The 13537-nt window shown below is 36.2% G+C and overlaps 1 long non-coding RNA gene across 1 annotated transcript; it reads left to right on the top strand.

Moving 5' to 3' along the window:
• Positions 1-438: 438 nt before the first annotated feature.
• Positions 439-10291, top strand: LOC144378411 (uncharacterized). Its single transcript, XR_013440066.1, has 2 exons — positions 439-541; positions 10056-10291. It is a non-coding gene; the product is annotated as an uncharacterized LOC144378411 (long non-coding RNA).
• Positions 10292-13537: the final 3246 nt, after the last annotated feature.

Raw genomic sequence — 13537 nt, 5'->3', positions numbered from 1 at the left:
ATTTTTTTCTTTTGCAATAAATATGACCAATGACCCAGATAGGAGGATGGCAATTACTTAATGAATCACGCTTCGGAAACGCAAAAACACTTCACAGTAAAAAACGAAAGCAATAATAGTAGGGAGTCAAGTTAAGTAAACAAGAATAATGGTTCTGCATCCCTAGATGTGCATTTACAAATTCCAAAGCTGTGACTGGAGAAGGGATTGCTACTCCAACGATACCCGTGTTATCCATTTTTACTGCTCATGGTCATTCCGGATTTGGGAATGACCATGTTCCACCGCAGACTTTCTGCCCCCAAGTGGGAGTTGGTTAGCAAGGCTCACCTGTGCCACCGCATCCCCATGGCTCTGACAATCATTTACCTTCACACAAGTCACTTTTGCCCTACCGTCTCCTGTGTTTCAAAGTAAATCATTTCCAAGTCAGTTACAGCCAGTGCAGACATTCTTTTTTATTTGGTTATGTATTTGAAATCTGCAGTCCACATAGAAGCTTTCCTTGGCTAGTGACCATTCCCCTAATTTGTGAAACGAGGTAGGTGCTTGTGCTTCTGAGAAGAGGAAGAGAAATTGACTTTAGCTGGAGATTGGGGCCGGGGGGAGGCCAATCCCTGTACACACACATGCTAGTGTAGCGCTGCGTCTTCATCAAACCCACCACACATCCTTCCCTTTTCAGAGAAGAGGAGTTGGTAGCTATTTACCTTAAACTATACAGTGCTACCAGGTAGGTAACTTTAGGAAAGTTAAAGCCTTTCTTTCTCATAAAACAAGGGATTGAATTATATGCTATTTTAAAGCCCTTTCTACACTAAGAAATTGTTAGAGCAAAAAAAAAAAAAAAGTTTTCAAAGTTGGGAAAATATTTTAGAATTCCAAGTGCTATTTCATTGTTTAAAACACCACCATCACTCCTCATACCAAACTAACAGTCAGCTTACCTAACTCTTGGGTCTCTTTCTCATTGTAGCAGTTAGGATGTTAACTAAGCAATTCCATGGCTGTATCTACAGCCCGCAGGCCAGTATTAAGATGCATAAGAATCCCCTGAGAAACTTGATAAGATCACCATGGCAGGGGTCACAAATTGAGAGATTCTGGTTTCATAGGTTGAGGGCTGGACCCAGGAACCTGCCTTTTAAAGACATTCTAGGAGATTCTGGTGAAGGAATGACACTTTATGAATCACTGAAAGTTACAACATTCTCAAGGTAGTGGGGAAATCTTTCTGGGGGGCATTAGGGGGACATCTAGATAGATTGGAGGTAAGAGAGTGTTTTAAGTCTATCCCTGCTCAGAGAGGTTCTGAGAGTGATGTCACAGGCAAGAAGTCTACAGTATTGCACATGTTGGTTGAAGTTGAATCACCATTATTGGCCAGTTTCAACTAAAAGCAACACATGAACCTATTGAATAAACCATTATTTGATAGGAAAACAGCTCTAGCGTCCAACCAATGAATAGAAAACAAAGAAATTAATTGGAGGAGCAAAAAGATGGGAAAGAGCTCCTATTAATTTCTAAAATGTGATGATATTCTTATAACACATTTTCTCTTTTAATTCTTACAGCAATCTGCAAGCAAAGAATTAGTCTTTTGCAAATAAATGGAGGCTGATAGACCCAGTAGTTCTCAGCCTGACCATACATTAGACTCACTTGGAAGGTGGTAGGGAGATTGAAAAATTATCTATGCCTGGTCCACCTCTCCAGAGATTGCAATACTATTGGTTGGACATTTAAACCTCTAAAAGTGCCCTGGAGATACTAAAGTGCTTGAGGGTGAGCACCAATATCGTGGTCAAAGTTTATAGAATTGAAATGATTCCCAATCTCATTGTACTTCTGGTCAATCACAATACACTACCTTGGACTTTTTCTGGAAACGACTTATGGTTTAGCAGAACTTCTGAATCAAGATTATTGTCTGGAGCTTTATTTGATTTTGTTAAAAATATGATCAGTTCAGAGAAACAAAATCTTAAAAGGAAATTTCCAGTAATAAAACTTACATTATTTGGTGATTCCTAAGATCTGAGAGGTCTGACCTAAGAAGTCAATGTTATTGTTATGGTCTCAGTGATAAAAGTTGGAATTAAACTCAGGATGGGAGAGACTTTAAAGTATATTAAATTCTTGGAATATCCCACTCCTCTTACCTCAGAAGTTATTAGGTAATTAGCTTACCAAATTTTCAGCTTATTTTAAAATTAGGAATATGAAATAATAACATTAGCCTGGCACAGTGGTGCACACCTGTAATCCCAGCTACTCAGGAGGCTGAGGCAGAAGGATCGCAAGTTTGAGGCCAGCCTGGGTAACATTGCCAGACCTTGTCTCAAAATAAAAAAAAAATAAAAAGGGCTGAGAATGTAGCTTGGTGGCAGAGCATCCCTGGGTTCAATTCCCAGTAACCCAAACAAACAAGTAATATAATAGCACTAGAGTTGTTCCTTTTCTTTTTCTTTAGGTACTGGAAATTAAACCCAGGTATTCTCTATCACTGAGCTCTATCCTCAACCCTTTTTATTTTATTTTTTTTTTTATTTTGAGACAGAGTTTCACTCAATTGCCTATGCTGGCCTTGAACTTGCCATCTTCCTGCCTCAGTCTCCTGAGTATATAGCTGGGATTATAGGTGTGTGCTAATACACCTGGCAGCAATAGCTTTCATTTTTGTAACATTATGCAATTTTCTAGAAAAATTTCTAATGTCTTGATGCATATCTTCAGTTTAGGGAAAGGGTGAGTAAAGTTTTCAGGTCAAGAATATGTGAGATAAGAGCATTTCAAATAGATGGAGAAATATAGTCCAGGAATGGAACTGGTACAGTGTGAATCAAAGGTGGTGGATGAGAGGGAGGACATGAAGTTAGAGAAGTCAGCAGGTGCCGATCACGAAGGGTATCACATGTCAAAGAAACTTTCCCTTCTGGATCTGCAATGTCCAAAACAGCAGCTACTTGTAGCATGTGGCTATTGAGAACTAGAAATATGGTAAATCAAAATTAAAATATGCTGTAAAGGTAAGACGGATGTTGATTTTCAAGAAATATATGAAAAAAACAGTAATTTTCATATTGAATATATGTCAAAAGCAATAGTATAGAAATATTTGATTAAATAAAACATATCATTAAAATATTTTTACCTATTTCTTTAACATCTTTTAATGTAGCTACCTGAAAATGTAAAATTATACATATAGCTTGGTGTGGTGCTGCATGCTTGTAATCAAAATACTCAGGAGGCTGAGGCAAGAGGATTAAAAGTTTGAGGCCAGCCTGAACAACTTTGTAAGACCCAGTCTCAAAACAAATAAAATTTTTTAAAAGTCTGGGGATGTGGCTCCAGTCATAGGGTGCTTGCCTTGAATGTGTGAGGTCCTGGATTCAGTCCCTAGAACGATTAAACAAATAAAAATTGAAAGATTAGAATGAAAACATTATACATATATCTTGCATTATAGTTCTGGTGGCCAGGACTGTTCAAGATCAGGTGTCAGTAGACTATAATTTACATTTCAGTGCCTTGGCTCTTACAAAAGAGTCTGCTGACCTCTGCTCTAGATTCTTGCTACTCAAACCATTTTCCATGGACCATCAGCATTGACATCATTTGGGAGCTTATTATATATGCAAAACTTGAAACTCTAACCTTGACAGACTGAATTAGAAACTGCATTTCAACAAGATCACCAGGTGATTCACCTACATATTAAAATATACAAGGTACTAGTCTAGATGATAGAGATTCATCAAAAGATAAGGAGAAGAGTGGTGGGCTTATTCTGGAAGAAAACTGTAAGTCACATTATCGAAGTATTCTGTGTAATTTTTGCAAAGAGGATAAAAAAATATTAGAATTTTAAGAGATATTAATCTTCAAAAACCATCATCTGAGTTGAAATTCCATCTGAGATGAATTCAGCCCAATATTAAAAGAAATTGAGGCAAGCATTATGATCTGGTTCAATGACTTTCAAACGACTTTTGACTACGAACCAAAGAAAGAAATGCACCTTACTTCAATACCTACCACACCTATGAGTATATTTAATTAAGGTAAATGTTTCACAAAATAATATTCACTTTTGCTAGAGACCCGCTGCCATACATTCCAATCTATCCTCTCTTATTTTCTTTTATCCCATCCCATTATATTCAATGCTAGTTTCACTATTAAAAAATAAACTATAAATAAATAGAAGGAAGACGAGTAGTGCAGGTGAAAGGGAACAATGGGAGGGAGGAGAGGGAAAGGGGAAGTACTAGGGACTGAATTGGAGCAAATTATATGCCATGCTTGTATAACTATGTCAAAATGAACCCAAATATTACATATGTCTGTATTGCATTAATAAAAAAAAGAAAAGCTAAAAAATTTCAATGCTATTTATAGCTATGACAGAGTATTTGGTACTGACCTTGACTTCTCATTACGAGTGACCATAGAATTGACTGAAATGTATGAGGCGATTGTTTTCAGGCAGCTAGATCTTAGAGAAGAAAGCTAATGAGATGCATCCTACAATTACCCAACTTTGTGCTTAGGGATAATTTCCTTACTGTGGTGCAGAGAGTTGGAGCCTGAGCTGAGCATGGTGATTCCACTGAACTGAGGAAGCAGACCTCAGATTTTGAGATGGTTGAATGGATGGAATCTGTGAGTCAGGGCACAGAAATGAGAAAGCTTTCCAGCAAGAAGATCAGGAGTCCATGTTGGGTTTGTTCATGAGGACTGAACTATTTGTGTGCAGGTTGAGATCTCCTGAAACTTATTAGAGAGTAGTAACCATAGTATGGAGAGCAGAATAGCGAAGGCTAAGCATCCTAAGAAAAGGGCATGCAGAACAGCGCTGAAGTTCCATCCCTGCCAGAGAAGAAAGATCACAACACTTTGTTGACATCCTGGGAAACCAGAAAAGACAGCACTGAGAGTAAGACCAACTCTAGATTTACCCTAACAAAGCCTAAAGCAATACCCCCAGATCTTCAGGAGAGACAAACATTGTAGGACACTGGTCTGGTTAGTTTTGGCCACAGATTGCATCCCTCTCCCACCTGGTTAATTTGATATGTGTGACCTTGACCCAAGAGTCCAGATGGGAGTGAATAAATTGGCTTTTATAACTGAGGCTGAAAGGGAGCGTCAAAGGAATGTATTCTATGACTACCCACAGCATTATCACAAACAAAGGATATGACTTTAGTTGATGCCCCAATCATTCATCCATTTATTACTTTTTCTCATTCAGTGGTATTTGAAGGGGTAGTAGGTGTCTGATATTTAGGTGATACTAGAGATATAAAGATTCCAAAGAAGATAATTCCAGCTTTCCTGATGCACCCAGTTATTGGGACAAAGCATGTTCATTCTCTGAAACTATTCCAGTTGATAAATACCTTGATGATTTGTAATTCCCTTATATATTTTTGGCATGCATTTTTTTAATTCCATATAGACAGAATTTAGCAGTGTTCATAAATTTATAGTAAGACTTTAACTTTTTTAGTGTGGATTTTTATCAAACTTAGAAAGCTTTTGCCACACTAAAATCTTTAAAAAATTTCCATGACTTCTTCCACCCTTATGTTTTAAACAATATTTTGAGAGTCACATTCTTGGTGTTATAAACAAAGGTGATTTTTTCCCTTTGTAAGTTTAAGTTTCACTGACATAATAATTATGAAATAGCAGAGAATCTTTCCCACTGCTCAAATTTTACATATTTATTATTTTGATAATATCCTAAGATGATTATTCAAGTTGGTTTCAAAAATATCCTTATTAATGGAGTAGAAACATAGAAACAAATCCACATGCTTGCAGTCAACTGATCTTCAACAGAAGTACCAAGAACACACAATGGTCAAAGGATAGGTCCTTTAATAAACTGTACTGGGAAAACTGGACATCCACTTGCAAAAGAACTAGGCTAGACCTTCCTCTTTCACCATCAACAAAAGTCAACCCTAAATGGATTAGAGACTTAAATGTAAAATCGGAAACAGTAAAACTACAGGAAGAAAACATAGGGGAAATGCTCTGAGACATTGTCATAAGCAAAGATCTTTTGGATAAGACTCAAAAAGCACAGGCAACAATAGCAAAAGTAAATAATTGGGATTACATCAAACTAAAAAGCTTCTGCCCAGCAAAGGAAGCAATCAGCTACAGAATCTCCCAACAGAAATGGGAGAAAATATTTATAAATTACACAACTTACATGTGGTTAATATCCAGAATAGATACGGAACTCAACTCAATAGCAAAAAAAACCAAATGGATAAAGGACCCAAGCAGACATTTCTCAAAACAAAATATCCTTGTTTTTATTTCTGCTTTATTACATATTAGTTTACATTTGAAATTTAAAAAATACTTTTAGTTGTAGGTGGACACAATAACTTTATTTAATTATTTATTTTTACGTGGTGCTGAGGATCGAACCCAGTGCCTCACACAAGAACTTTACCACTGAGCTACAACCCCAGCCCACATTTGAAATTTAATTGGGGTGTAATTTTAACTTTTTATTACTACACGGTTATTAAGAGAGTTTACGTTACTGTTGGTTTTGTGATGGTGGAGATTTTTGATTAAGAATTTTTTATGGCCATTCAGTGTAAGATAGATTCATTTTATATTCTGTATAAGAGTGGTAATTTCTTTAAGTCCAAAAGTAACTCAGAATATTAGAGCTTTATTGATGTGCTGCTCTGGTGAAATATAGTTGCAGATTCCATGGTAAGAAAGTCCAAGTTCATTATTATTAACTAAAGCTCTGCTTCATACAAAGTGTATTAGGAATTGTACTCCATGTTTTTTTTAAAAAAAACATAGATACAGGATCTGCTGTCTGTAATCTCTCATCATAGGGTGTGCACAGAACAGATAAGCGTTAAGCTAGAAGCAACATTGGGAAACAACTCCAGGAACAGCACTGCTTCTATTCATTCTGTGTCTTTCAGACAGACTCAGTTTAATCATACAGTCACATATCTTAATACACTCAAACGGTGTGAAAGTGGATAAATCACCTTTTGTAAGGAGGATGAGTATAAAGCTAAAAAGTCTATGAGCCAGGCGTGGTGGCGTACACCTGTAATCCTGCAATTTGAGACAGGAGGATCCCAAGTTTGAGGCCAGCCTCAGCAACTTGGTGAGACCCGGTCTTAAAATAAAAAATTAAAAGGGCTGGGGATGTAGCTCAGTGGTAGAGCACCCTGGGTTCAATTCCCCAGGACTGCAAAAATAAATAAAAATGAAGAACAAACAGAATATGATTTCTTAAAAAAATATAAGGACCTCTTCTGTGACGTCTTTGAATTATTGTACATTCTGATTTTTTTCTCCTACTATGGTCTTAATTTTGGCTTAGAATAAATGTTTAAAATAAGATTATCATCGTTACTTAAAAACTCAGTAGAGTTGGTTTCTGCCTCCATATGCAGGGGACTGCTTGCCACAGATTTTTATGACTCTGGAAATAGCATGATGCCCTCAGGTCCCACCACTTTGGTGCTAAGAATTCAAAGCAAATATAAATTACCTAGATGTTGAATCTCAATCTATTTTGCAGCTTTCATGCTTTTGAAAAGGCTGAGGATTTGTAGCATATAAGAGAGAAGATGATTTTACTTTGTTGGAATAATTTAAACATCTGCTCCTTACTTTGAATAGATTCTGATTTATGTGCCTGTACAAACTTGATATCTATAAAACCGGCTAGCACGGTAATATTTTGAAATTCTATTCTCTCTTTGCTGTAGGGAGCTCCAGAACCTAGGAAGTGACTAATGATATTGCACGAGATAGATTAACTTAATTCTTTCATCATCAATTTTGTTTGTGACTACATGGTAACAACCATAAAAATAGAGACTAAGTGTTCATTGCTTGGAGCAGTTCTATTTTCCTGTCATATAGCAGCAAATGTAGCTGTGTTCCATAATTTAGAGAATGCCTATATCATCCATGAGCATCACGATGACTCAGCAATTTAGCCTTATGCAATGAAAGCAAAAAGAAGAAAAGTAGAATATTTAGATTCTGTCTTAGTAGGGTGTGTGTGTGTATGTGTGTGTGTGTGTGTGTGTGTGTGTGTCTTAGTAAGGTGTGTGTGTGTGTGTGTGTGTGTGTGTGTGTTAGTAAAGTGTGTGTGTGTCTGTCTGTCAGGGGAAGGAGACTATTTAACCTACTTAACCAGGTAAATTAAAACTTACACTCAATGGAGCACCTTTAGAAAGAGTTATACATAAGTTATACAATATTTGAAGAATGTGTTTCGGCATGATCAGTATTGTTTTATCTTGACAGTACTGACTCTTCAAAGAGAAATCCTTCTCTCTTTCTTCGTGCCTAATAGCCTTTATACTCTTTTCACTTGGAAAGAGATGTCACTTATTTTTCCCAACGTTGGTGACTCCAATGACCTTGTTGAAGCTTTGCATAATTTTATCCCCACTTTAGCTCTATTTCTCTTACTATTTTCCGAATCTTGTGTTTTGTAATGACTAAAAGAAGTACTCATTATTTCTTTTCTCATCAAAGTGTTTACCATTTCTCCTGTTCTCTGTCTGGGTACAATTCTTTCTTCCATTTTTTGCTTTCTCAATCGGAGGAGGTACATGGGGCCCTTCTTTAGTTAGGCTATAATTTAAGTGTGATTTCATAAGCTGATTACCGTGGGGCCAGATGACAGAAGAACCTCTCAAAAAGGCACACTTAATACAGGAAATGAGGCTAATGATTCAGAAGGCGAAACTCTTACTTCTGACTCACCATACCACCTAATAAAATGCTCTGTTCACAATGGAGATTTAGTAAATGTTTGTGGACTGATTACTACACCACTGATAAATCCTGAGTATAAGGAAAATATCATGTAGAAATCATCTATTCAAGTTCTAAAGATTAGGAAATAGAAGCACCAAGAAGTTAAATGACACATCTGATACAGTGAGGGAAGGATCTTGTACTGGAAACATTCCCATTAGTGGCTTTATTTTATGTCCTTACGTGACATGCCTTTGGCCTCCATCTTGCTTACCTTTTAAAAATTTACATCATGTTACTATATACACTTACCTTAGCAAGGCTTTTGGAACAAGGCAGTAAAAATATTAAATACTAAGCAGACACTGAAACTTCAGATTTGAAAACGTGTCTTTGCAACTGACCAAACTGGAAGGTAACAGGTCTTGGAGGCCAGGTTTCATGCAGTTGCTCAGAAATGATGTGGTCATCTGTGGCAGCCAGTTCAAACTGTCAAAGACACAGAACCAAATCTACTAATCATGCCATGCTTTTCAATTATGCTGACAGCCTCAGAGAGAAATAGTTGTTCTAGAAACACACTCTTTGTATGACTTTGTGTGGTTTTACAGCTGATCTTAAATTCTTAAATGTTTAGATCAAGGAAATCATGAGACTGCGTATATATGTGACATTTTTCATACAACTGCAGCAAGTTTATAATGCCCCTGAAGTAATTTGTTGAATCTCCATGGCATCAAGACCTATAGAACAATAATCTCTGGTTTAGAGGACCAATGTATGTACCCTGGTTTGTTCATTTAGCTATTTTTTGTGGAGGCTGGGGGGGGCATGTTGTCAAATCTTTAAATTTATTTTATGAAATATTAGTGGAAAAGTATTTACTTTTAAAGTAGGGAGTATTTTTTTAATTTTTGAATATAGTTCTAAGGTTTTTCTTTTCCTGCTAGAACTTAGAGATTTTGTTCTATCTTGGTTATGATTCTTAAAGCTAGATTCCTATTTCTGAAGAGTTATGATGATCATCGGAATCCTTTTCAATTCCAAAACCAAAATTTAGAGGATTCTCTAAGAAGAGAAATGACATATATTAGGACACAGCAAACCAAGGCAGGAGGGCCAATCAAGTCCTGCCACCTGACTTTTTAAATAAAACTTTATTGGAAATGGGCTTCATCTATCTGGTATTGTTTTTCATGCTACAAAGGCAGAGTTGAGCAGTTGTGACAGACCAAATTCTAAATTATGTATTATCTGATCTTTTACAGAAAAATTTGTCTACCTCTGCCCAACATCATTCTTATTCAAAAATTTTCAACCGCAGTGCTATTGCCATTGGGGTTGGACACTCTTGCTGGACCCCCGTCACCCAGTGGCTCCTCCCAGCATTTCAAAGAAGAAAATATTTTCTGCAGTGATGTTGATTCATTTCTCTTTCAGCTTTTAAAAAAGGCAGAACAGTGGTGATCTCCGCTGCTTGAATAAACATACTTTCAAAAACTTTGCACCTGTTAAGAAGTCTTCCTTTCTCTCCTTATTAAGTGCCACTGCAAGCCCAGATAAATGAAACAATTTGGATTATCTACTATAGCAAAAGTAGCAGTTGTGAAAATGCAAGCTGTTCTCACTATTGTGGTTCCTCCTCTGATTTAACTTGAGGCAAGTGTGTAGAACTATCTCCCCTAAGAAAGTTAGCGAAGAAGCCTACAGACCTGTGTAATCCCAGTGGCTCAGAGGGCTGAGACAGGAGGACCACTGGTTCAAAGCCAGCCTCAGCAACTTAGCGAGGCCCTAGCAACTCGGTGAGACTCTGTCTCTAAATAAAATATAAAAAAGGATTCGGTTGTGGTTAAGTGCCCCTAGGTTAAGTCCCCAGTACCAAAAAGCAGATCCCACTCAGAGGAGCATCTCTTTTGGAGAGTTGAGTGCTTCCCTTCCTAAATTCTTCTGCTGCTTTGTTCCTTTGAGTATTGCCCTAGCAATATAATTATATTGCAATTACTTTTTTCACATTTTATCTTCATTTCATTACAAAACCATATATATATATATATATATATATATATATATATATATATATATATATATATTCCTGAATGTCTCTTTCATGTGCTTTTTTAAAAAATATCTTTTTTAGTTGTAGACGGATACAATACCTTTATTTTGTTTATTTATTTTTATGTGGTGCTGAGGATCATACCCAGCACCTTGCTCATGCTAGGCAAGCGCTCCACCGCTGAGCCACAACTCTAGTCCTATCTTCCATGTGCTTTTAACACATACAAAGAAGTGGATTAGAAGAGAAACTAAACTTAAATTAAAAACTTTCTCTTAAAAGCTGATATCTAAAAAAAAGATCTATTTTAGATAGGTTAACAATTATAATTTTAGCCATCTAGATAATATTGTTGTATGTACACTTTCTGATAAGTAGATGTTATCTTTTAATATTTATCTTCAGCAGATATGGGTGAATGGACTTCAAGTATCTTGTCAAAATCAGGCAAGAAACTTCACCAGCATAGAGTCCAATCTAAGGTGGATAATGATTATACAGAGAAAATGAACGTGTTTTCATCATTTCAGAATAACTGATGTCATCTATCACTGCCACTACATTAAAATGAAAAACCACACACAGGTTCTTGAGAAAATGTAATTTAGAGGTCAGGGCTCACTGTATTATGTAGAAGAGTGAGAAATGAGTTTAAAATCAATTCATTAACTACCTGACTATGAGGCTCTGTAGTTATACTTCCCGAATTTTACCTGATGAGGTAAACATGACCTAATGTTCTAGAGACTTGTTCTATACGTGTGACGACTGTGACATTGCCATGGATCCCAGCAAAATATTGTTTCTTTGGCACAGCTTGTGTTATCATTGCCATTATGCAATCATAATTTTCAGAGAGTTTGAATTAAAGAACCAACAGAGTTTAGTCAAGTCACTGTAACGCAATCTCATGAATCATTTACCTTCTATTAAAATGGATGTCAGGGAAGGTATGTTCTTTTCTTATCTGGATATAAGAAATAACTTTCAACATGTCAGGAAAGTAAATATTCACATAATGTTTTCTCCAAGGCTAATGCCAAAGTGATCAAACTCCCTTATGACATAAAAGTTGGAAACTTGTAATGTTTTTTGTTTTAGGTGCTGTCCTCAGTGATACAAGGTGGTCTCTTTATTCTCCTTTGTTAAACAATCAAATTTCCTGTGCCGGAAACTATTACTATTTCATACTTGGGTTGATAGTCATTAGGACTTTGACACAAAGAGTAAAAAAAAACATTAATTCAAACCCACAAACCAGTGTTTTTATTAGGAAAAAAAACCCCAAAAAACAACTTCTTTGTTTTCATGAAGGGGGTGGTGGTGGGGAAGAAACCATAGCACAAATGTTTTGTGATTCACAATTGCAAGCTATTTGCAGTTATTGTGGTGATTATCTAGGTATATGTGGTTTCCCCTGTATCTTCTTGTCTGTCTGTTTTACGGGTGTCCTTTGGTTTATTTTTGCTCTGACTATTTTAGAATTAGTACAGCATAAAGTAGATCTAAGTGTATCAGTGAATTTCAGATCCGATTCTGTAAATCTCCACCTTCATTTTGCATAAAAGTTTACACAAATTAGATAAAATCGTGTTAAATATGGGTGTCTGAAGAAAATTCTAACATTCTTCTTTCCCTCTTTTCTCCCAGTTGCTTCTTTATCTTTATTTATTTGTTCATGTTTTAAAAAATATTTGGATCCTCAGGGTGATACTTGCACATTATTTTATTATATGGTACTTCTGTGGTCTCATATTTATTCCCACTTTACAGATTAGGAAACTGAGTTTCTAGGGAGAAGGGTTGATCCAAAATTACATAGCTAGTAAATATGACTCTATGGTTCGATAATTTTCTGCAAAATATATTTATTTTTTGATTTAGGTGGCTGTGTTTGTTGAACATAAATTAGTTTAATGGATTGATTGTAGTGTTAACTGAATCCCCAGGAGGGAAAACCATAAGGATGAAGGAATTGGCTGTGTTTCAGAGTTAAGAGCATAAATGTTTCCATTCCTAGACTATGTATTTAAGACAATAAAAAAGTGAAATATTTAGTCAACCAAAAAAATTTTTTTTCATGGGACAATATTGTGGTTTTGAGGGATTGTTTTGACCTTTCCAAGTCCACAGGCCTTGGCTAGCCTCTCTGTAGCAGTGAGGTGATACCATTTCCTTCTCATTCCTTTCTTTATGCACCAGATAAAGAGATTAGTTGTGTACAAAACACTTTAAAAATTTTTTTTAGACTTTTTTTTTTTGGTACCAGGGATTGAACCCAGGGGTGCCTAACCACTGAACAACATCCCCAGCCCTTTTTTAGATTTTATTTAGAGACAGGGTCTTGCTGAATTGCTTAGGGCCTTGCTAAGTTTCTGAGGCTGGCTTTGAACTTGCAATCCTCCTGCCTCAGCCTCCCGAGCCACTGGGATTACAAATGTGTGTCACCACGCCTGGCTCTAGCATTTTATTTTGAAAAAAGTTGCATTGGATGTCTTTTGATTTTTGAGGGGCATTTAAATTTTATTTTTCATTTGTGGCAAAATATATATAATATTAAATTTACCATTTTAAATGTGTAATTCAGTGTTATGATATATTCACAATGTTGTACAACTATCACCACTATCCTATAAATTTTTCATTGTCAAAAGCAGAAATTTTATACTCACTATACAGTAGCTCCTCATTCTT

This window comes from Ictidomys tridecemlineatus, chromosome 6, assembly GCF_052094955.1.
Source record: "Ictidomys tridecemlineatus isolate mIctTri1 chromosome 6, mIctTri1.hap1, whole genome shotgun sequence".
NCBI classification, from domain to species: Eukaryota; Metazoa; Chordata; class Mammalia; order Rodentia; family Sciuridae; genus Ictidomys; species Ictidomys tridecemlineatus.
Note: the sequence above shows the minus strand (reverse complement) of the source record. Positions and strands in the feature narration are given on the sequence as shown.